General features: G+C 42.0%; 1 protein-coding gene across 1 annotated transcript in view; it reads left to right on the top strand.

Moving 5' to 3' along the window:
• The first annotated feature begins 21,809 nt into the window (after positions 1-21,809).
• Positions 21,810-25,412, top strand: part of ASAP1 (ArfGAP with SH3 domain, ankyrin repeat and PH domain 1) — a 141,316-nt gene continuing 137,713 nt past the window's right edge. The window contains exon 1 of the mRNA XM_059867184.1: positions 21,810-22,090. The gene's annotated coding sequence lies outside the window, so the exon portion shown is untranslated. The remainder of the gene's footprint in view (positions 22,091-25,412) is intronic.

Genomic DNA, 25,412 nt, shown 5'->3' with positions numbered 1-25,412 from the left:
CACCCCTGCTGATGGCCCTGCTGTCCCCTGCCACACCACCCACTTCTCTACTGCCTTCAGGCTCACCACACCGGTCCCTATGAGCAGCCTGAAGAGCAAACCAGAGTAAAGCTGGCCCATAAACAATACACATTGCTTCTTATGCTAGAAAACAGACTATTCTCAACGAGAAAATTTGTATCTGGAGTCTGCTCCTTGGGCTTATTTAGAGGTTTATTAAAGTTATAGATATTTCAATTAAGCATCCATATGCCTCATCACAGTTTAGTAAATCAGATAACACATGGCAGCCAAGCAAACCAACCATATTTCAGCATTGTACAGTGTGTGGCAACATATACAGCAATGTATATGGGGGTAAGAGAAACTTGGTGATGACCTGGTAGTAAAGCATGTGATCCCACTTAGTTCTGATAAGATTTCCATATAAAGAAGAGGTTTTCTGTCCTAGCTTCATCTGGGATAATTTTCTTCTTAGTAGCTGGTGCAGTGCTGTGTTTCAGATTCAGTATGAGAATAATTTTGATAACACTGATGTCTTGGTTGGTGCAGAGCAGTGCTTTCCCTGAGTCAAGGGCTTCTCAGTGTCCTGGGCTCTGCCAGTGAGCAGGTGCATAGGAAACCAGGAGGGAACATGGCCAGCAGAGGTGACCTGGACTGCCGAAGGGATATTCCACACCCTGGAATGTCAGGCTCAGAGCATAAACTGGAGGGAGCTGGCTGAAAGAGGGCTGATCACTGCTCAGGGATGGGCTGGGCATTGGTCAGTGGGTGGTGAGCAATTGTACTGTGCATCACTTGTCTTTCTTGGGTTTTATTCCTCTCCCTCTTTTTGTTATCTCTCCTCTCGTTACTATTTTTTTCCCTTACTTTGATTATTAAAATGCTCTTATCACAACCCATGGGTTTTATCTTTTTCTGATTCTCCTTCCCATCCCACTAGGGATGGGGGGAGTGAGTGAGCAGCTTAGTTGCTGTCTAGGGTTAAACCATGACACTTCCTTATCTGAGGATTCAATAAAAATTGGGTATCTGTTCCTGAGAGGAACTGATGCATGCTATCAGCTGTCCAATTTATTCTGAGGCGTCCTCAGGTTCCCCTGCATTGCTATGAATCACTTCCCCAGAATTATGTGCAGATATTTAAAATGTATGCCTGGAGTATTTTAAAAACAGAGCTAATTGCCAGTTTTGAGCTCCTTTTGCACAGTCTATCAAGAAGATTTTGGAGATTAACTGTTTTATTAGACAGGCAGGATTAGATCTTCAGCTGTATAAACTAGGACAGTCTCACTTCAAATTCCCTTATATGATCTTTATCTCACTTGTGCATATGTCTTCAGCCTCAGGCTACACTCACTTCTTCTGCATCCTGTGAGAAACCCAGTGGGTGGAATAACCTGTTATGTATCCTACTGTGGGGGAGATGCTGTTGTAGCACCTGCCCTAGAGCCCACAGAAGGCAGAAAAAAGCTGCACTTAGATTTTAGGATCAGGCCTGAGCCTGGCACAGCAAAGCACTGCATAAATGAGTAATTTACTTCCACTATGTGCCTCATTTTCAGTGACTTCAAGGAGACTCAGAACTGAGATTTTCCAGAGCCTGATTTGGTGCTATGGTGAACAGTGTAGAATTGTTGAATCAGAGCCTGGGGTTGTTTCATTTGCTGAAAATGGAACAGGGGTTGCACTGAGGGATGCTGCTGCAGACCTTCCAGGGCAGATGCTCTCACTGCCACTCAGTCCACCACATGCCAGATCCAAAGTTTTCAGATGCTGCAGTTAACCTGCCCCATTCCCTATGAAAAAGTTCTTCACAACTTAATAGGAAATTCCATCCTTGTTAATGCTTATTTTGGGGCTTTTTAACATTTTTAATTCTAACAGGAAATTGCATATAAAATGCTGTAGAATAGACAGGAAATCTGCTGAATTTCAGGGGGTAGTTCTGATTTTTTCTACACTTTCCTGTCCTTGAAGATCCTCATGATTTCACCAATGTTAAATTCTGCAGGACTTTTCCACAGAGGAAATCTGTCATTTATTTTCTTTACAGTTTCAACTGAGTAAATACAGACAAAATAAAGTTTACTGTGGCACAAGGGAGGCTTGAACCTGAAGTCACTTTTCAACAAATACTTGGAGCTGTGAGTGATATCTCATGCCCAGCAGCTGAGTATGTTATTTGAAAAATCCTGTTACATGAGCAAATGAGAAGATGAATATATCTTGCTCAAAGCTTTTCACTTTTCCAAAGTTTCTTTTTTTTTTTATTCCTTCCTCTATCTGCCTTGATTTTAAGAGACTGACTCACAAAAAGAGTGCTTTTCCTAGTCAAGAGAGAGCTGTATCCTCAGAATTATCACATCTAGTCCAAACTGAATCTTGATCCATGTGTTTCCTCAAGCTCCAGACTGCCAGAGACTCAGGGCTGTGATTCAGGTGCATCTTCCAAGTGAAGATTAAGTACATCTTGAAGCTTCCTTGAAGCTTCAGAGACACATAAGGCTGCAGAGAGACCAGCAGAGATTTGATTTTTAAATGAAGGAAGACCACTGGTGCACATACATCTTTATATACCCAGTTTGTATATGCAAGAACAGGATGACTGAGTATTTGCATATGCTTTGTCTGATTGGGAGACTAATTATCCAGGTACAGATTTATAAACAGAATGGAGAAAGAGGGCTGAAAAGAAGTAGAAGAGCAGATTATCAATTTCATCCTACCCAATCTATGCTCCTTCATCCCAAGCAGAGCCTTCTTCCCTGGGTGGGGGTCCATCCACTCCTGCCATTCAGGCACATTATCAGGCACACACAGCTGTTGCTTTAGAATGATGAATCATTAAATTTGGAAAAGACATTTAAGATCATCAGGTCCAACCATCAACCTTGAACCACTGACATGTTCATGGTTAAATCTTGTCCTTAAGTGCCATATCCACACCTTTTGAACACTTCCAGGGGTGGTGACTTCACTACCTCCATCAGCAGTCTGTTCCAATGTTTTACAACCTTCTCTGTGAAAACTTTTTTACTAATATCTCCTGATGTTACTGGAGGCCATTAGCTCTCATCCTTACATTGCTGTGTTAAACCAGGCCAAACACCCATGTGCTATCTGGATGCATCCAGAAATTGACATTTGAGCCATACTATCAGAGCTGATTGATAATGATAAATAACATAAAAATCAAGAGGAGATGTCATGCTTTGAGTTATCACGGCAGTGCAGGGAGCCCTCCACAAAATGCATGTTTCGATTCAGTGCCCTGGAAATCTCACATCTGCAGCTAATATTTCTTTTCCAATTATTGCTTTGATTGGATAAAATATATTTTAATATCTTTGTGCTAATAGTTCTAGCTAGAGAGAGAGAGGTATTTCCACTGCACTGCCAGACCATTACATTTATTTGTACAATTCACTTAACTCTGGTCCACGATATTGCCAAAAGCTCTTGATGGAATTATGGTTCCATAATTATAGCTTTATACATTACAGTCCTTAACAGCCTTAGGGCTGGATTTGCACTTGCAATAAATCATCAGGGCTTCATTGCTTTTATCGAAGTATATGAAGGAATGTCAACTTACACCAGCTGAAACCTGAGGTGAGATCTTCACCCTTTGAAGTCATAGGGAGTTCTGCCATCAGCTTAAAGGCAGCCAGAAATTAACCCTTGCTCCTCATTTTCATGGCCACTTTGCTACCATGAACTGCATCAAGACAATAAATTGTTGAAGCTAATGCTGTCACAAACCAAGATGCTGCTGCTGATTAAAATCTATCATTATCACTCATGCTCTAAAAGGTTGGGCACTAAAAGGTTTGATTCCCTACCACTCTGTACATTAGATCCCCTTTGTAGAGACCAAGTGCAGCAACCCATCCTCAACTCCTGCAATACCCTCATACATTTTTATGGAGGTTCTTATATATGCACACATAAATTTAAAGTTTCAGAGTATGTCACTGTGCACTCTCAGCTAATTTACTGTTCATATATGAGCCTCAGAGAAAGGAAAGCATAAATAACAAGAAGACATTCAAGTGGTCAGCAAATGGATGGATTGAGTTCTCTGGTAACCTCCACAGCCTTCTGACTAGAAGCCAGACAGTGTAAGAGGAGGTCAAAATACTGAGTGGGGGAAAATACGTTGCACCAGGGGAAACAAATATATAATATTCAAATGTAAGCAGTGAAGATCACTCACTGCCACAGGTCAGATTTGACCTAGTATTGATCACTTGGGGTGGATCAGTCACTGAAGAAGTACAATATGCTGTCAAGTCTTTCCCATTAAAATTATATATATATATATATATATATATATATATATATATATGTAGCATCAATGTATTTTAATGACAATTTTTTTTAGGCTTAAATTTGGCTATTTGCATCTTCAGTTATGGAAAGAGAGCTACTGAAAGTTTCAGTTCAAAAGAGACATTGGTTTTTTTGGCAATTGAAATGTGGATGTCTGTGCCTGGCCCAAAGTCAGCTTTGGCAGGCACATCAGAGACCAGCAGTTCCTAGGTCTGAGCAATGACCTTTGATTACAGCTTATTGCCCCCCAAATCTAATTCCTTTAAAAATCAAAGCAGGTCCTCCAAAGGAGGATTATTAGGGGTCTGCTAAGGATAGAGCAGCACAGGCCCAAATTTACCAGCAGGGGAGATGGCTGTGGCACAGGCGAAAGAAGGCATAAAATGTTTATCCCTTTAAGCCACAGTGGCTGGTGAAGGGTGAGCTGGAGGGAATGCTCTCCAGAGACCTCTCCTGCACTGCACTGCTCCAGTTTTGCTTTCCTCTCTGCTTATGGTTTTAACTATCTTGCTTGTCCTTCCACTAAGATAAACATAACTTTCCCCCATTTGAATCCATTATGACAAATTTATTTGGTTCCCTCAAAGAAAAGCTATCTGTTGCTTCTCGATAGGTCCAGACCAGAAAGATAAGGGTGGGCTGGTGAAAACATTGAGCTTCTCATAAGTAGAGAATCCACAGCCAAGAGACAGGGAGGCGATGAGGAAGCTCCTGCTCCAGTGCAGGCTGTGCTCTCATCAGGAGCCTGTGGGAGCAGGAGCACCCTTTCAGCTCTGATGCATCAAAGGTGGCATGTGGGAAAAAGAACCATGACAAACAAAAAGCAAAGACAGAAAGTCAGGAAAATGGGAGAGTAGCCAAACAATTTCCATGGAGCAGATAACTGAGAAGGTAAAATCACTTGGCCAGACACAAGTGGGCCATTTAGCTTAGAGGATAATGCACTGATGCCACAAACTGCCCTGAAAGAGTAGAGTGGCTTTGTCACAATGGGCAGCTGGAATCCTTTCAGGCCCACTGCAGCACAAAAAGTAATGGCAGAGAGGAGCCCAGCATGCACTTCTGAACCCACATGCTTTCATATTAACTAAGCCCTAAAAATAACATGCTGTATCAAATGCAAATTGATAAAGTCAGTCCAAGGGTTTTTTCTCCTCTGCTGTCACTAGAAGAATGCTGTAAGCAGTTTCATCTCAGTCATTTAGTACTAACAGATGCCTCTGCTCCTTGCACTGATAGAGAAAAGTGAAGTTTTCATGTAAGGAACACAGTTACTCCAAACTACCTGCAAGGCAGTGATGAATACAGCCCCAGGGACCACATTTTTCTGGGTACAGCACATTAACAGAGCATTAACCAGGAGAACGTTAATTACATATTGTCGCTGCTGCTCACCCAAAAGGAATTTAGACTGGCAAAACATGATCATTAAAAAAAAAGGCATTTGGAACAAATCAATGTGTGTGTGACATAAAAATGCCATTTGCATCCTGCCCAGGAAGGCTCTGCAAGCCTTGCATCTGCCTCTCAAGGTCTCCACAGCACCATCAAACACACCCTCAGATGATGGTCCAGTGACTCTGCGCTCCACTTAATGAGCACTGACAGGGAGATTAGAACAAAACCCAAAATACCCTCTGGTAAAGTTTCCAGATATAAAACCTCATTTTCTAGGGAGTTTTGAGATTTTTTTTTTTTTTCTCTTAATAATTCTGTTTTAAGACAGACTTCAACATTCCAGTGACTGAGGGCCAAGACATCTGGGTCTCTGAGGTTAGAATGTGCTGTGAGGACACAACTTCCTGATTCTCTGCCCAGTTTCATCCCCAGAGTCTCCCAATCTGCTCAAAACTGCACTGTCCCCAGGGCCCACAAACCAGATGGGGACAGAGCAGCACAGCACACCCTGAGCACTCAGCTTGTACCCATCAACCCCTCGGAGGAGACCAGGAGATCCATTCTGCCATCCATGGCTGCTGGAGATGACACAGTGTAGAGAAGAAAGTCCCAAAGTGTCAAATCAATTCCCCTGAGCCATAGAAAATCTGCTTTCTACTCAGACCAGTTTAATGGAGTACCGATCATCCATCTTCAGGGCACTCTGAATGAAAGCATACCTGTCATCACCATCACTACCAAATCACTGTTCAGAAGAGCAAAGTGACTTGTATTTTAAAATCTGTACAAAAGCTACATTCAACAGCTGGTTCTGTTAGAGAAACACTCAGCTGTTAATGTGTGCACACACACGGGGCACAGCCTGGTGTGAGCGTGCCACTTTGGGTTAAAGCCACCATTGCTTTATAAATCGTGCACAATCATCTGTAATCTTTGCAAAATACAAAATACAGTTTGCTCTCTGTTGCCTGTTCTGCACAGCCCTTTCATTACAGAAACATCTGTTAGAAGTGCTTTAGTTGAGAGCTCGTCAGACTTTCCATTATAAACCCCCATATTCAAGGGGTTACTGCAACTGAGCCATAAAAAGTTGCTCCAGGCTCAAACTTGGCATAAAAGGTCTCCAGTGGGAGAATTATTTTTTTCTAAGCCCAAAATGTTAAAATACATGCAGTTAAACAAAAGCAATTCACTTTCCCTCAGAGACTTCCTCTCCTGATTCTATGTGTTAGACTTACTTATATGTACTAACATTGTGCATGAGCCTTTAAAAGCAAGCTATTAATTAATTAATTCATTAAGCTATTTGTTAAAATAAAGTCTCCAACTTCACAGCCTTACTGTTTCATTCAAAATATAAGTGGCCAGATGTTTTCAGATAGAAAAGCAGCTACCACATAGAAAATAAAATATTCATCTATATAAAGAAAGCAAGGAGGGGAAGTACTTTTAGGTCATATTTTCACCCTCAGCTTTAACTAACTTTTTTCTTGCAGAAAATGCATTTACCCCTGGGCTGACAGTAGGATACAATGACAAAAATGACCTGAGGGCAAATAGAGGAGCTATTTTTTTTCAGAGGCAGCCTGCTCTAGAAGGATGGTGGAGATTAGCAGAAAGATGTTAAGTAGGAGGAAATATGCTTGTTTAAAGAAGATAAGCGGGCGTGGGTGGGTGTGTGCTTGTGTGTGTTTCACTGTACTGTACTGATCAAGGCAGTTAAGGTGATCCGCTGATCCACAAGCAGTGGTAGAGACAAAAATCCTTCATGCAGCCTGGAGGCAATGAAGAAGAGGCAGAAACCAAAGGAGGGATCAATTTAGGAAAGACTGGTATGCAGGTAAAGGAAGATGAAGCAAAGGAAAAACCCAGGAGACCTTTGAATTGAAGAAGGGCTCATTTTTCAAGCTTCAGGCTATGAGCAGTGCTGATGTTCAGCGAGGCAGCCCTTGGGTATAGAATGAGCACAACTCTTGTTACACCATTAATTGTACTGTACCCAGCAGCTGCAGCAACAGACCTCACTGCTGATCCTGCAGGAATTTAAACCCATGAGTAATCCCACTTAAATTAATGGGATTATGCCTCAGAAGTGTAGAGTTAAGCATATGTGTATTGGTTTGCTGGAGCAGGCCTGGGGCAATGAGCAGGCTCACAGAGCACCCTGCCTGATGCTCTTTGTGCTGCCATCCCACAGCTCCTGCTCTTCCACCCATCCAGCCATTGGGAAGGAAGGCTGCAGAATGAGCTATAAGGTCTCTAAGGAAAACCCCCAAACTGGGGGAAGTCACACAGTGATTCACCATTGAATGAGTGCCACCATTGAGTGGCACCATTTCCTCTGAGTCAGTCCTGAACAAAAGTCCCAGCACAGCTTCAAGATGGGAAACTGCGGCTGTATGTGCGGTCCCATGGAGGAGATGGAAAACAAACATCCTGCTGGTCACCGCCACATAAGGTCTCAGTAGCTCGTTTGGAGGGTTCGTTTTTTCACCCTGGTGTTTCTGGCCTAGGTCCAAGTGCTGTAATTCCAGCTTTCTGGTACACCCTCTCAGCATGGGCTCCTGCTGTCTTGTGGCCTTGGTTGCATTTCTGAACGCCAATGAGCAGCTGCTGGAGCCCTGATGGGTGAGGGACAATGTCTCTGTACACACACAAGATGACCCAGACACCCCTAGAGAACGAGCATGACGTGAAGAAACAACACTGCAACCTTCACTCATGCTGAGGAGAGCTTTGGTTTGTATTAAAGTCAGACACTGCTCAGCATGCTTGACTACAGCAAAGTGGCTCTCCAGCCTTCACTGACATTGGAACAGCTCGAGATTTCACATGCAAATGTTCCCTTTAATCCACTCCAATGCTTCAGCTCTAGCAGTGAGCTCAGGGAAAAGCTGTGAACGTTGTGCAGTACCTTATGTGATTAAAGCACATATTACATCCTGCCTATGGGTATAAGAGGAATATTTCACCACTGCAATCTTGCTATCAGCATGTGGCATGTTTGAGAGGCTCCTGATTCTTGGATGTTGGCCAATCTCCTCCACAGCACTGGAATTAACATTGCCATCATCTGATGCATTGCGTCACACCCTCTCTTGAGCATCGGGAGCTCCAAGAAAGGAAAAGCTCAGACAAGGAACCAGTCACTCAAGTCATAGATTATCTGAAGAGAAGGCTACCCATGGCTTCCTTCCTTTTTCCTGTTTTCTGCAACCTTATTCTATAGCAGTTGTCACTGTATTTCTTAAGTCAAGAACACTCAGATAACCCCTCCTTATACTATTAATTATTATTATGAAGCAACTAAAGTCTTATAAATTAGAAAGAGTGTCCCAAATATCAGATATTTGACTGACTTGCCCCCCAAGAATTCAGTTTTCTGGTTTTGCTTTATAATATATACATGTTTTGACTGGTTCAAAAAAACTTTTAAATATAAACAAATATTAAAAATCTGAAAACAAAAGCTGACATTAAGTAGCTGGAAAACTGGGATAGATATAAGCTAAAAGGAATTTCCTGTTGCTACTAGGTGTATTTCTACCTTTAATCACTGTCATATTATCTTCTTATCCCTGGTTGTCCTCCATGGCATGATAAGAGCAGATATCATCAGATCCTAAAGAAGACCTTTACAACAGACCAGTCTTTTTAAGATTTGCCTTTGCTCTAAGAAGTGAATAATGTTCACAAAAGGTATATATACTATTCTATGTATTGAAATCCTTTTCTTGGGCAGTTGTATGTAATGTCAACTCTACCTTTCTTTCCATTTTGAAGTTTCAAACATGGTCATCTCTACAGGTCCAATTAAAAATATCTTTTTTCCTTGCACATTCTTTATGTGAAAGTGATGGAAATCGTGTATTTAAAATGAAAGGGAATGGACTGTAATCTGTTACTTTAACAAGAAACAATCTGGTATTTCCATAAGCAATTAGACTATGTTAATAGTCTATAATCTATCATGCCAAGAAATGACAGAAGCAACTTCTCAGCTACATAAAAAAGTGTCAGGGGTTTAGTTATGTTTCTTCTTTAGAGAAAAGATAACTCACATGTCCATCTGGATCTAACTCAGCTGTTGTGAAAGAGCAGCATCAGCATCCAGAACAGCAGAAACAGCAGAGTCAGAGTTCAGGTCCCAGTGCCATCCTGTTGTTTCTGCAAAAGCAAGGCAAATAACCCTGGAAAAATACAGCAGAATGCATCAGGGAGAGGTGTTATCCTTGGCTGTAAAGCTCTCTCTGAAGTAATCACTGTGGGTGTTGATTTGCCTTTCTTTTATTTTGCTTTTAAATAAGATCTGTGATCCTGTTAGCAGTTTGCATGTCGCAGTGAAACTTCACCCTAGAAAGGGGCTGGGAAGGAGATTCCTCAGCTGTGGTCCATGGCACTGGATGAGCTCACTGTGCCTGCAGTATGCTGACTTGCACCCTGGACTTCATTGGAAAGGAACAGAGCCAAGGGAAGGAGAAGAGATGAGATAAACAGCAAAAGCAGAAACCATGGACAACTTTTACAGGAAGGTCAATACCCATATTCCTCTAAAGACCTCTTAAAAAGAGGCACAAATGCTTTTTCAGTATGGTTTTCCATGTAATGTAAATTGCCACAGGGATGTTACACAATGATTTGGAGGATAAGTGCCCATGAGGCAATTTCTTTATTGAGATGTGGAGATCATCACAGAAAAGCTGGAAAACACCTGTAGGTGTGGGAATAAATTTCTGCTCTTACTGAAATAATAAACTCTGACCATTGTGTTGGCTTTTCAAGATCCCATAGCATGCAACATCCATTTCTGTCTGTACTCAGAAGGATCCCGTCCTTATTTTTTCACAGATGACATAACTTACCTGGCATCTAGCAGAAGGAAACCCATTAAACCACATATTTAAGCTGGTCCATGATGATCAGAAGCCAAGAGACATTTGCAAAGGGAGGAAATAAAATGTGTAAAATGCAAGATTATGCCGATCTTGAGATGCAGTGTTAGAACTGGCTTTCGATGCACCACGTATGTTGTATTCCCTATGAATAGGTACAGCACTGAATGATTCAGATGGCCTGAAGACCAAAAAACTGAGAGAAAGTTTCCTATTGACTTCAGGGCCTTTGTATTACAAGCTTTTGCAAGAAGCACCATTGATTACTGAAACAGTCTCAGCCATATGAAAACCCTGAGAAATTTAGTTCACTATGCTGTAGCTATTTCTGTCACTACTTCTACCTTAGCTGTCTGTCTCAGGCTGATCTATTTAAAATAATTATTTCTTTCTGGAACTTTAAAAGCTTGAGTCATCCAAGATGATGATTTTGCAGGGAAAGCTCCTTTTCCACCTCCTCCCCCCACCCCTCACATTACAGCACTGTGGAGGCCTTGTGCATGAAACTTCACTCCTCCATTAGAACTTGAAATTCGACAGTGGCTTGAAATTCGGCAGTTCGAATGTGGCTTTTCAAACAGACATATACTTTCAGATATGCCAATATATACCACAGAATCACAGAAAAAGCTGACTTGGAGACCCACAAGGATCATGGAGTCCAACTCCTGGCCCTGCTTACCATCCCCAAGAGCCACACCATGAGCCTGAGAGCATTGTCTAAATGATTCTTGAATTCTATAAGGCTTGGGGCTGTGAACACTTTCCCGGGGAGCCTGTTCCAGTGCCCAATCACCTTCTGCCTCTGGCTGAAGAAACTTTGTAATATCTAAACTAAACCTCCCCTAAGCCTCCTCTGACACAGCTTCAGGCCATTTCCACAGAGAAGAGATCAGCATCTGCCCCTCTGCTTCCCCTCACAAGGAATGAGGTCTCCCCTCAGTCTCCTCTTCTCCAGGCTGAACAGACCAAGTGACCTCAGCCACTCCTCACATGGTTCCCCTCAAGGCCCTCCATCATCTTTGTTGCCCTCCTTAGGACATTAAACTCTCTAACACTTTAATATCTTTCTTACATTGTGTCACCCAAAACCGCACACAGGACTGCAGGTGAGGCTGCCCCAGTGCAGAGCAGAGCAGGGCAATTCTCTGCCTTGCACAGCTGGTGATGCAGCTACTGATGTCCCCCAGGACAGGGTTGGCCCTCCTGGCTGCCAGGGCACTGCTGGCTCTTGTTCAGTTGTCCATGGACAGGATCCCCAGGTCTTTTTCTGTGGTGCTTTCCAGCCTCTCATTCCCCAGTCTATACACACATCCAAGACTGCCCCATTCCAGGTGCAGAATCCAGCACTTTCCCTTGTTGAACTTCATATGGTTGGTGATTGCCCAGTCCTCTGATTTGTTGTCTCTCTGCAGGGCCACCTTGCCCTCGAGGGAGTCAGCGGCTCCTTCCAACTTTGTATCATCTGCAAACTTGCTTAGTATCCCTTCCATTTCTGCATTCAAGTCATTTATGGTGATTTTGAAGAGCACAGGGAGTAAGAATGATCTGGGTTTCCATGACCAAAATTGCCTGAGACACCCTTGCTACATAGGATACATCAGCCCTGAGATGACCGGGGCTGATCTAGACTGCAACTGGGTCAGTGCACAGACATCTGAGAACTGCAAAACTCACCCCAACTGAGAAGGGAGGGAGGGTAAATCAGGGGTCACTCAAGAAGTGAAAACTACATATTCACATATCCAGCAGGGATGGGAAGAAACTTAAGTGACCAAAGATGGGGAAGAGGCAGCTCTGCCACAGCTCTGCCCACACAGCTTTAAGTGACTGATCTACACTCTCTTACAGTATGGTTGTGGTATATTTTACAGTATGCATTGAATTTTAATTTTTCTGTGCAGATTTCACAGCCTTCCTTCCTCCTGTGGCTTTTACTACCCAAGAAGGGAGAGAGGCGGAACAAAAAGCTGCAAACCAAAGGGAGTGTGGGTGTGAGGGGGTTTATGTGTGCTTTGGGTTTGAAGCTTTGGCCTGAAAAGAGATATTTCAGTTAACAGACTACAAAAGATGGATGATTTGCTGTACTGAAAAAGTTAGAAACTCCTGCAACGTCAACACAGTTCATTGAAAGTTAAGAGGGGGCGTGTTATTTTTAGGTGCTAAGTAATTCACAACATTTTGTGTTTAAAATAAAATATTCATCTGTATCATTATGAGTCATCTTTGTTCAGATAGTTTACTAAAATATTCTCCTTATGTAATACTATCATCCAACATGCCTGAGATCTCTATTTTATTTTAAAGCTGGTATAGAACAGAAAGTCAACAGATACATTTGTGTTTTTAAGGTTAATGGTGAAACAACATTTCAGGTATAGTCACTATTAACAAGTTGTAAAATGTTGACTTCCCTTGCTATATTTTCAAATATTCTGTGTCCTTTCTATTATTATTTCTCTTCTGCAGTTTATGTGCTGTACTCCTGCAGCCAGGAACATGTGTTTCCAATTACTTGAGCTTTCCATACCAGCTTTGCATTCAATAGCAACATTTTTTTAAGGTACTGCTCCTCCTCCCACAGAAGTTAATATTCCTCTCCTTTTTCATGCAGCTAACAGCAGCGGCTCTTGATTTCAGGCTTATTTTAGAAATCACTTGATGGGGAGCTCCCCCAGACAAGAATGTTGCTTGCTTCTAAACTTCTTGTACATTTGAAGTGAGAAAACCAAGTTTTCCTATTGAATGTATATAAAGTCTTGAAGCAAGACAGGGAAAACTGATGTAATCCAGTCTGCCTTGCATGACATTTTCTCTAGTTTCTTATACAGCAAAGAATCCAACTTGACCACTAGAACCACAATGGTAGAAATATGAGACATCATCCCATCCTTGAAATTCATGCTTAGGCCTTACAAATCCCATTCCTGGAGCATCTGTGCAACCTGTGTCCAAGTAATGTCTTGTAAGGTCAAACATTGTGATTATGACCATTTGTACACGGAGAATTGAGGCAGATGGATGGTTTTACCTCTATGCTGGCTTAGGCCTCAAGCTTGTGTTTGACTTTTCTGCACATTTCTGGAACCCACCACTGAAGAGCGATCTCTTAAATGCAGAAGGTCCTTAAATGTTTCCTGAGGAGGGCAACAAAGCCAGTGAGAGGGCTAGAAGTCATGTCCTGTGAGGGGCAGCAGAAGTCATGTCCTGTGGGCTCTGGGCTTGTCTGGTTTGGAGAAGAGGAGGCTGAGGGTGACCTCGTGCTCTCTAACAGCTTCCTGAAAAGGGGAGGGGGAAAGAGAGGGGCTGAGCTCTTCTTCCTGGGATTTATTGGTAGGACATGGAAATGGTTTAAAGCTGTACCAGGGGAGGTTTAGACTTGATATTAGGAAGCATTTAATGGAATCACAGAGTCGTTTTAGGTTGGAAAATACTTTTAAGATCTTCAAGCCCAACCATTAACCCAACACTTCCAAGTTACCATTAAACTGTAGTAAATTACTACTAACCCTAAGTGCCACATTTACATGTTTTTTTGAATACCTTTAGGAATGGTGACTGAACCACTTCCCTTGGAAACCTGTTCCAATGCTTAACCACCTTTTTTTCTGTGGATTTTTTTTTCCAGTGTCCAATCTAAACCTCAGCTGGTGCAAGTTGAGGCCATTTCCCCAGCTCCTGTCACCTGTTACCTGGGAGGAGGGACTGACCCCCACCTCTCTATAACCTCCTTTCAGTTGTAGAGAACAATAATAGCTCTCCTGAATCTCCTTTTCTCCAGGTTAAATACCCCCAGCTCCCTCAACTGCTTCTTATAGGACTTGTGCTCTAGACCCTACCCCAGGATGCTTTGCTCTTCTTTCAACATGCTTCAGAGGGTGTCAAAATACTGGAACAATCTTCCAAGAGGGGTGGTCAACACCCCAAGCCTGTCAATGCTTAAGAGGTATAAGGGCATGCCCTCAACAACACACTTGGTCAGCCCTGAAGTGGTCAGGCAGTTGGACTGGATGAACATTTTAGGTCCCTTCCCACTGAAAAATCCTATTCTATTGATCATCTGCATCAATTAGACATTGGCTTTCACTCAGGATTCAATCTGAGAAAGCCCATGGGCTCACCATACAGAGAAAATTCAGGCACAGACCTGGAAATTGAGATGCAGACCTTACAGACCTTGCAAACATAGCCAACATAAAACACCTAATGAGAAAATGGACACCAGCCTGAGGCACAGTTCATCAAGGTAAGAGGTGTAGCCAGAGAGACCCAGGCTGTGCCTTGTCTAAGCAGAAGGTACAGGGCAATGTTTGAGTGCAGTGGAGCAGGGTTACTGCACATCCTTTTATCCTGCTTCAGGGATAAAGAAGCTGGATTTAAGATAAAAAACAACTATACAGCAGCTTGGCTGTGCCCTTCTATTTGTCACTTTAAGTGAAGTTTGGGTGATTTGACCAAGGCCAGCATAAGAGCTTGAACTTATTATTATCCATGAACACTATCCATGAACCTGCTTAACAAAACTTCATTAACAATTTAATCTGCCTCCTAGGACTAGATGTGATCAGAAGGGGCAAGCCACTGGGGCAGAGTGTGGTCTGAGCCCCAGGCAGCAGGAAGTCTGGTCAGAACGTGTTAAGGTGTTAGGAATAGGTTATAAACTTCTGGCCTTTAGTCACTGAGTAACCAAAGATTGACTAGCAGATCTCTCATTTGACCTCCACAAGAGGAAAAGTCGCAATTCCTTGTTTGCATGAAGAGAACCACACCAGCATTACTTTGTGGTTGCCCTGAACATTGGGGAATGTGGATACCTCCTCCTGAAGTACTAAGCTGGTGAGGCAGTGTATGCTGAATTACAAGGTAGGAATGCAGGATATTTAGCCCAAGAAAAGTCATTCAGAAAGGGGATTAATTAATGCATGGTGTTGCATGATCTCCCTCCATGGATGTGCTTTGTAGACCTCAGATGCTGTGTTTGAAACCTCCAATGGTAACATGGCAGAGCATAAATGAGAGATCGAGTGTTTCAACTGGTGAACACTTGCAGAGGGATTCACAGCAAGTGAGAGTGGGATGAAGGCAGCCACCACCTCCCACAAGAGATGAAGGAGCTTTTCCCAAAGAGAAGCCTATAACCAGAGTGTAAGCCAGAACAGTGATGTGATGAGGAGAAATATGGAAATGAGACATCTGCAGAGCCCATTCCTTCTTTGAGGAAGTGCTGCAGTCTCTGTGGCAATAGCAAGTCTCTTCTCTAATCACTATTTCTCCCTACAAACCTCTCTGGTGCTGGCTTCTGGTGCATTGGTAGCACAGGACAGGCACTGCAGCCCTCCTAAGCATGGGATACAGCACTTTCTGACTCACTGGGTCTAACAGAGGCCACCCCACCACCCACACTGCCCTGGTTTTCTCCCTGTAAAATTCATCTTTCTGCAGCAATCCCAACCTTCTGCTGGGCCATCTCCTTCTCATCTACATACATCGGGGCCATAACACAGCAGACTTCTATTTTACCCTTTGGCTTTGTTTCTCAGTCCTGTTTCCTCATCAGCATTCTAGGGTTTGGATTTTGATGACACCCACACATGCATATGCATGAGCATAAAAATCTAAACTCCTAATCAATTTCAATAATAGAAAAAAAAAAAGCCTTTGAGTTTATCTTTCTCTTTGTAGGCCTGTTTCCATGATGACCATCACCTATTTCCAAAAGCTGTGAATACAAATAGAAACAACATTATGTTCCCAATGGCCTTTAATTTTCTGGACCACTCTAAAGCTCTCCAGGCTAACAACTCATGCTCACAGCCTATGTTGCATCCAAATATTCAGTGCTTAGAGCATGTGATGCTTGCAGCATTTATAACAGTGTTGACTCTCACATGTCTATGACAAGTCTCATGGCACTCATCCATACTTTCAAATGATCAGCTCCTTGTGATAAGGGATTAACAAGAAATATAGCACTAATTTTTATGCATACATTTAGTCTTCATTTGTAAAAATAGCTTAAAATAATTGCTGATACGACTTCCAAAGCCCCAGACCACGAGAAGCTTATGTCTCTTTTTCAAAAAAATCCTCTAATTTCTAAACAAATCTGGTGATAACTGGGGTTTGTCATACTGTTTGTTAATGTCTGGAATTCTTGACTTCTGTTTGTCATTTAAGTTTTCTGTAACAAACCAGTGGCACCACATTGAGAAGGCATCTTTTTCAACCATTTTTTAAAAGGAATTCAAGGAAAACTTTAGTGACAATTGGAGAATAAGCCTGGTTTGACACTCACATGTCCAAGGTGTCCTTCCAACCCAGCCATTTCAGCACAACTGACATCCTGGAAACCTACACAGAATAATGTAGAGAGAGTCAGATTTCTCCACACAACATTTTTATTGCAACTTGGGTCTGTGGAACATAATTCAACTTCTAGTTGTGTCTCAATACTGTCTGGACTGTCCACATATCTTTGGGAAAAGATGAAGCCAGTAGCTACTCTGACACTATGGGCACCTCAATACTTGACATCTGCTTTCTTTAGTACCCTATACTGTGTATTTATACACAGCATTTTTTGAGCAGAGCTGGTAAAACAATTATTTGTATATGTCTTTGGTTTCCTCCCTTCACATGTAGCATTGGAAAGAAAATGGGAGGGAGGGAAAGACTATGAAAATACTCCCCATTTTTGCCATTGTACCAAGGAACAATGAAGGAGAGGCAAAAAAGGAAATGCTTCAGGGTTTGGGGTTTTTTATTATTTCAGGAAAGAAAACTAAAACCAGTTAAAAATGAGGCATGCACAGCCTACTGTGCATTAGTGCAGCCTGTAGGTACCACTAAGGGTCAAGCGCTTCTTGTCAAGGCAGTTTCTAATGCCTGGACCTTTTCATAACATCAAGAGGTGCTATTTGCTTAATAAATGTACAAACATCTTGTTAAACCTATTAGAACACAGCTTCTGCAGTATTTCACTGAATGAAAAGTGGGGAAAGTGACAATGTTTTTTGTGTAATGCCAGAGCACATGGTTTGCTGGATGGAGGGGGCTTGGTGCTTTTCCTAGTGCAACATTGCCAGCAGGGATGCTGATCTCAAAAGTAAATTTCCTTGCCTACTCATTTAGGAAGGAGCAGGACTAGTAATAAAAGTGGCAGGGATCTCCAAGGAAATGTTAAAATTGAAAGCCAGTGCACAAAGAGATATGTTTTGTAGTGCAGCAAGAGGTCTCTAAACAAGTTAATTACTGAAGTTTTCAAGAAAAATACTGTTTATGGTAAGTTGTGTCAGTGTTTATGAAATCCCTTTGGACTGTGTTTTCTACTAATTTCTCTAATGCTTGCAAAGTTTTAGTATATGCTGTAGTAAATCCAGATGGAGTCACAGTGTGATTAGGGAACGTGGTTTAGTGTGTCACAGTATTTCTCTGGCATCCAGTTTCTGGTAGCTAGAGAGAGAAAAGTCTGCAATGGTTGAGACACAGGGCTGGCCAAGCTCTAAAGGGAAAATACATTAGTTTCATGTCAATATATTAAGACATTTTTTTTGAGGATGTAAGGCCTCCAGGTGACTGAAGGGTGGAGAAAGACAAAACTGGGACCTGCAATCTCTTTCTCCAAATGTTTTATTTATTCTGTTGAAATCTTCTCCAAATCCAATAAGTAGGGCGTGAAAGAACTGATCTTTCTTTCCAATCTATAATGAAAAAAAATTCCTAACTATTATAATGATAGGGCTTGTAATTGAAACATGAAAAGTAACAGAGCTTGGGGCTTCATAGGTTGAAGATAATTTTCTTGAGCATTTTGTTCATGATCTCAATAATTATTTCATGTGCTTTATCTTTCACATGCATATCTAAACCCTTTTAATCTTTGATGAACTGACTTGTCTTAATTCAGTAGCCATAGAGTTCTTTATGGAAGAAGTGACAATTTTGTCATCAGCTCTAGGAATACACAAAGCTACATCCTGGGGATATAGAGTAATTGATCAGAAAGCCCAGCTGCTGCAGGTACATCAAGGGTGGATGTGGTCGAGGGTTTTTCCCAATTTAAAAGCAAGCATCTTCACATCTGTAATGAGCAAGGCCACTGGCCTTTTTTTTCCTAAGGTGATGGGGGATTTTTTGCAGCTGCTGTTCCCTTCCAGGAGTCTTTATTCACTCTTTAGCTTTGATAACTCTGCTTGCCTGAATTTCAAAATTTCTTTCTACCCCATATCTGCTGGAATGTTTCTGTAAAGTTTATTATTGTCAGCTTCATTATTTTCCCTACCATGCTGTCCCTGTTCTCCCTTTTTACCAAGACGGACAATAACATCTTTTTGTAGAGTTTTTCAACACAAATGTCTCATAAAATTAAACTTTTCACAATAAGCACAACATTTTTTCTACTTATTTTTTAACTGAAAAAACAGGAACTTTTTTTTTTTGTGATTCTTTCCAGAAATTGTTGGAGATGTGTTCTAAACTGATGGCTTTCCATTGAATATAAATGATTCCCCCCACACTCCTTTGAAATGATTCTACACAGAACCCCAGTTTTGCAGAAAGCACTTGCTCTTCTGCTTACAGCCTACTGAAGGTAGCTGGAGGACACTAGTCTTTTTAATTATTACTTTATCCTCTCTCACCTTGACCTCACTCTGCCCTGGTAGGGAATGTTTGCCTACACCTAACTGATTTACAGCAGATGTTAGTGGTAATAAATTATATCCCACTTCCCCCAGCTCCTTTTTTTTCTAGAGCTGCTTGAACATTTTCAAATGAAAAGTCTCTCAATCTTAAAAGGCCTTTTTTTTGGTCAAAATGCATATTTTGAAGTTTTATGCCTATTTTCTATTTTTTTTTTTTTTATTTCTGTCCAATTATACTGAAAAGGCTGCACTTTATATCTTTTCTCTATGTTTTGCTTTCCTACTGGAAAGTGTGGCACTGAGGGGAAAATACAAGAAAAGAGAAGGTGAAAAATACTATGACAACAGAAGAACTTCTACGGAAAAAAAAATCCTGAATAACTGAAATAGCTCACTGGCAAAGCACATGGAACAAGAAAAAAAAGAAAAAAAGTTCAACCCCAACATGTTTTAACTTTTCCCTGGTTTTCCACCAGTTCCTTCCTGACATCATCAAGCAACCATTTGGTCCTTGTTTCATGTAGCACGTGCTGGGCAAGGAAGATGACTTCATGCCTCTAAAGTCAAGTATTTGTTCCACCAGCTCTTTGCACAGATACAGCCACCAGTGCTCCAATCAATCTCACAGGGACTGACCCCCATCACCAGCCCCATGCTTTCCAAACAGTAGTAGGAGAATGACTGGGAACATGAGGACCCAACTTGAAAAATTTTTTTTGAGTCAGAAGTAGGCTGGAGACCAGATGAGAGTTCCTGATGAAGGGATGCCCCCAAAGCCCCATTTCCCACCCCAGTTCTGCTGCCAGGTATAACCTAACTCCATAGTCCAAGCATCATGTCTGAGCCTGGCCACTTCCAGGGTATGCTGCAACTAATGCTGGTTGCTGGTTTGCCAGAGCTTCTGTCTTTGAAATAATAAGCAGAAACATGCTGCAAGTAGTAGAAGGAGCTGAAAGAAGCCTTTTCCTATAGTGCTCCTATTTGTACCTAGCAGGAAACTTAATATAATGATAGAGGTCAATATTGCATGTGGGACTCACATTAGGGCCATTTCAGATGAGATAATTGCCAATGCCTTAAGCGAGGGCACCAGTCAGTGGATATTACCCCTGTGCCTAATTACTTCCACCAGCAAGTGAAATTCAAGGGACTAATTTTTATCCTTTTTTTTTTTTTTTTTTTATTTCTATGAAGTCTTAGGAGAATCAGAAAATCTAAAGACACTATGTTTTCTTCCTAACATGCATTAGGCAGGACTATCCGAAAAAGTCAATTTTCAGAGAGAGGAAGCATTTTTGAAAGTGGGACCTTGCCTTAGGAGTCTATAACCTCTGGAAAGCACAGAAGCAGTGAACTGTCTTCCTCCAGAAAATACAGTGAAGTCCCCATTCTGCAAACATACAGAGTCTTAACTCTGTGTGTATGTGTGCTTGTAATACTATGAATTTAAATTTGGCAATTCTTATGTAAACTTCACTTTATTAATTACATCTATGGGGTAAGGGGTCAGCTCTATGCAATATTATTGCTTCTCCTTGCCTTTGTCACTAGCTAAGAGCTTTACATTAATAGTGTAACCAAGGTAGATCATATAAAAAGAAATAAATTAAGAAGTCTAAAAGTGATATTTTTATGATGACGAGCTAACCACAAGACACAAAGAGCAAAATGTATATTCTGAAAATAACCAATCAAACAGGCTTCATCCTAACTTTGCTAGGGACTGCAGAATTTGTTCCTCAATTCATAGAATCATAGGATAGTTTGGGTTGGAAGAGTCCTTAAAGATTATCTAGTTCCAGTCCCTCTGCCATAGAACTAGATTCCTTGACAAAATGGCATAAAGGAATCTCCAAACTCCTCTGCTACTTTAAGTAGCCTGTCCTATTTCTAGGGGAGGAAGCAGGGGGTCCCCACTGTACCAGCCTGGAGTAAACCATCAAATATCTCACAATATATGGGAAATATTCCACAGACAGCCTTACAAATCTTGAGTTAGAGCAAAAGAGAAGTGGACAAAGAACAGGAACAACTGCCTCAGGACCACCAGGTATCCAGAGTCAGCTGCGCGTAGGAGTTCGGGCGGGTTGCTGCCGGGCTCAGGGTGCATCTCCTTCTCAGAGGAGGAAAATGATGCACCTTTCCACTAAAGCAGCTCTATGTAGAAATCAATGGAGTTAAAAAAGGCGAGGGCAGGGCTGAACGCAGGGCTGCTGCTCCGACTTGGGAGCGCTCAGGCTGCGGAGCCCCGCGGGCAGCTCGTGTTTCCAGGCGCCTCATGTCGCAGATCTGATTTCAGCCGTGGGCAGGCAATGGGTTAACAGGGACGCTGCCTGTTAACTGTATCTGTGGAGATTATGGCATGTTTATCCAGTGTTCAGATTTCCTGTCTGAGTGTTTGGATTTCCTGAAATCCCTGCTATCAGCCCAAGTGCTGTCCACTGAGCAGACCTTTTTCTCTCTCTCTCTTCCCCCCACCCCACCCCCCTTTTTTTTTAAACTTTGCTCACATGGTTGGTTTTCCTTCCTGCTCTCTTTCCAGTTGTAGTGCCTGTGTCTCCTCACCGGTCAGGACACTTATGGATGCTGATCAACACTCTTAGACTCAACAACTCTGAGGATTGCCGTACATTGGATTTCCTTTTTATTATTATTCTTATTATTTTATTTCACTTTATTTTTATCATTTTGTGGCAAGAAAACCTGAAGAAACATGCTCTTTTTCAGCTGCCCATGGGAGAATATGTTTTAGTCTGAGATGGAATAATGGCCTTAGGCTTGAGGACCAAATCTGGAATGGGAATTCAGACTGCACACGTCCTGGTGAGTTACAGCGCGTGGGGGCTGAGCGTGGCTGGCGAGGAGCAGCTCAGAGACAGGGACAAAGGCTGAGCCCGTCCATTCAATGTGGCTGCGGAGCAAGCTGAGCAAAGCAGATGGGTGAAGCTGAAGTCAGAACTTTTTCCAAATAAACCAGCTGAAGTCCATTTTCCGATCCTGAAAATACACGCACTGCTCCGCAGCCCAGATAATGCCTAGTTAACTTTGTAGCAAAATGTGTAAGGCCAGATTCTGTGAGTCCTTTCTCACCTAAGAAACTTTTACTCACGTAAACAACCTCAGTGACTTTAAAAAAGAGCTCATGTAAGAAAGGGCTTGCAGAATGGGGCCCACATTGTAAATTGTTATGTCTCACTCTCAGCGAAAATTAAAAAAAAAAAAAAAAAATTCACATTTTCTGATTATCTTTGCATGTTTCCTTGGCCTTTTACATTTTATTGTGGATCTAGATTTAAGTTTTAAGAAGAATCTGTGTGCCAACTATTTGCCCTATTGTCTCTTAAATAAGTTTGCAGTAGGAGCAGCAGTGTATTGCATGCAGCAGTTCCGGGAGGCCAGAAAGGGGCTTTCTGTTATTGGAGGGAAAATGCTGAGTGCTATGCTGCTCTGAATGAACTGGAAAGCCGCATTCAGACATGGGGCTTAGCTGAGGTTTTAGCTTCGTTTTTGGATGTTAGAGTTCGTTATGACATTGTCAGCCTTAGGTGGTTTTAGCTAAACCACAGTCACAAAAGCAATGAGTTGACCAGTCTCAAAATCAGTGACTCAGAATTTGAAAAGAAAAAAATCTTCCTTTCAGGCCTCTGAAACAGATTTCATTACTGGCATCCATGGAAGTATTGCTGGAGTAAGTTGTGGAAGATAAAGCATCATCACTGTTGCAACTTTTGCTCTGTCCCATGGCTGGAGGCTGTGGTTGTGCTGAACATTCCTAAGCTGCTCATTGGAGCCAGTCCAGGGATTTGACTCTCTAATTGTAGGGGAAAATCTTGTTTTAGGACTTGCTTAGATGTAGGGAAACATCTATAGGAAACCCAGCTTTTTATAGCAATTTTCCTTTTTTTTAGCAATTTTACTGTTTTTCTTAGTCTATTGAATAAGTCCTGAATTCTAGTGTACAACATTGCATGCCAAACAAGAGACTGATATTTAAATTTTGGGGGATTTAGTAGGACAGAATACTTTCCTTCTTATACCCATAAAGGAAAAGAGCCATTTTCCCAGCTCTTTGCAGAGCTTTCAGATTTGAGGTTTTAAACAGCCTGGTGTGCCAGCTATCTGTACAACCCTTTGAACATGATCCCGCTGCTCATCTTCAAGGTTTTCTTTGCTTAAAGTGGAATGTTTTCTGGAGGAGCCAGACCAAACTAATGCCTTGTCTGCCTGGGAACCTCCAGGAATTTAGTTTTAATTCCTGACATGGGGCAACCCTGAACTTGGTGGCATTTTATGCATTGAAAGGTCAGTTCTTGCTGTGTATGTAGGATGTACTCTCATTCTAGTGGGTTGACTGTCAAAAAATGAAAGGGGGGTCAAGGAACCCCTCACCTGAGTTAGACTGGACCATGGTGCCCTGCCCTGCAGTTACCATGCAATTTGATGGTCTGTGATCATGGACATGATCAAACTGACTGTAACAGAAATGTGCTCCTCTCAAAGCTGGCAGAAAAGTCAAATGTCATCAACGATCTGTGAACTGCAGAAAGTACAGATGAGACGTCAGGGGAGGTATAAAGACTCATCTAGGTCTACCCAAATCTCCTGGATTTGGAAATTTTGTTGGCCTTCCTATGAGCAAGATACTTGAGACTAGGTCACTTATGGGATTTTTGCCCCCTTTTTGCAGGGCTGTCAGAACTTCTCTGGTTTCAGCCAGGTTGGGAATGCTGTGGGAATAGTTTTCCTGGTGGTATTTTGGTATTTCCTCTTCTGCTCACACCCAGAGCAGGAAGTGCAGAAGCACAACCTTCAGCTCATTGTGTACGGGTTTCTTTTTATAAACCTGAATTCTCTGCCTGCCCCCCTCTCTCTTTTTTTTTTTTTTAGTAGTCCTCACATAGGATTAAGTGGATTTAGACTGAAAATTTTTTATATATTTTCATATGACAATACTAAGCTCTCAGTAGTTCCTTGACAGTTCCTTAATTAGGGATTATCACATTAATTTTTAGTTGTCTAAATGCAATATTCCCAATCCCATGGTCAATAATGTCAATGTGCCAATGTCCCCCAGCAGCTCCTTCTGCTGGCATTTACTCCTGAACCTTCAGCATCACGAGGACTAACTGGCCACCAGGACCTACCTACTCAGTTGCCCATGAAGAAATTCTGCAAATTCTTCTTTTTTTTGGTAACAAATTGCACCATTAAACTCTCTAAGATTAGAGACTTCGTGCTTTAATGTTCTTTCACTCATTTTCTGTTTCTGCATCAGTGAGGAGGTTCAACTCATGCGCCCTCACTCCATGTGTCCAACTCACTCACCATCACGACTGCCAGTCCTCCTGCCTTTCTTGCTGTTGTTGGCAAGTATGGATAAATAATTTTGACAGGTACAGAGTCCTGCAGAGCTAACTTCATAAGCAGAGTGATGTTTCACTGCTCAGATGATAGGTGGACCAGAGGAACTAAATCACTTTCACCAAAAACGTCCCCCACATCAAAAAAAATTTAACCCTTCATTTTCACACAGTTTTCCTCAAAAAGCAATGAATTCAATTTTTTTACATATCTGAGAAAGCATATCACGTTTGGATTGCATCTTCCCCCTCAAGACTATCATAGCCACGCTGTGAGCCCTTAATTGGCCATTTTAGAAATGAAAATAAAGTTAAGATGGATCTTAAAGTTGGTCCATGGCAAAATAATTATCTCTGTCTCCACTTGGGTCCACTTTTAGGAGCACTACATGAAAAGCCATGCCAGTCATGATTGGAAACTCTCTTCATGAGTTTGGAAGACAATTTGCTCCTCAATAGTTTCATAATCTTCAAAAATACAAGGAAACGAGCAATGGGAAGTTAATTTACTTCACTAAAATCCTCTGTAACTTAAGATTTAAGCAGACGCAATGCAATTACCAAGGGGATTTGATTTCTGTGATTCTTTTGGGGTGTTTCTATTGCTGTTGGCTCCAATTCTCTTTCTTGGGTTTCGGGGATCTGCAGAGCTCCAGAGAGGGCACAAGGAGGGGAATGGAATGACAGCCTGGGTCATTATTTCAGACACTGATTAGCAGCAGGCTCAGCCTAGACCACACATCACTCCTCCCATGTGGCACCCGGGAGCCCAGCTCCATCCATGC

This window comes from Haemorhous mexicanus, chromosome 1 (genome assembly GCF_027477595.1).
Source record: "Haemorhous mexicanus isolate bHaeMex1 chromosome 1, bHaeMex1.pri, whole genome shotgun sequence".
NCBI lineage: Eukaryota > Metazoa > Chordata > Aves > Passeriformes > Fringillidae > Haemorhous > Haemorhous mexicanus.
The sequence above is the reverse complement of the archived record's forward strand: the minus strand, read 5'-3'. Positions and strand labels throughout refer to the sequence as shown.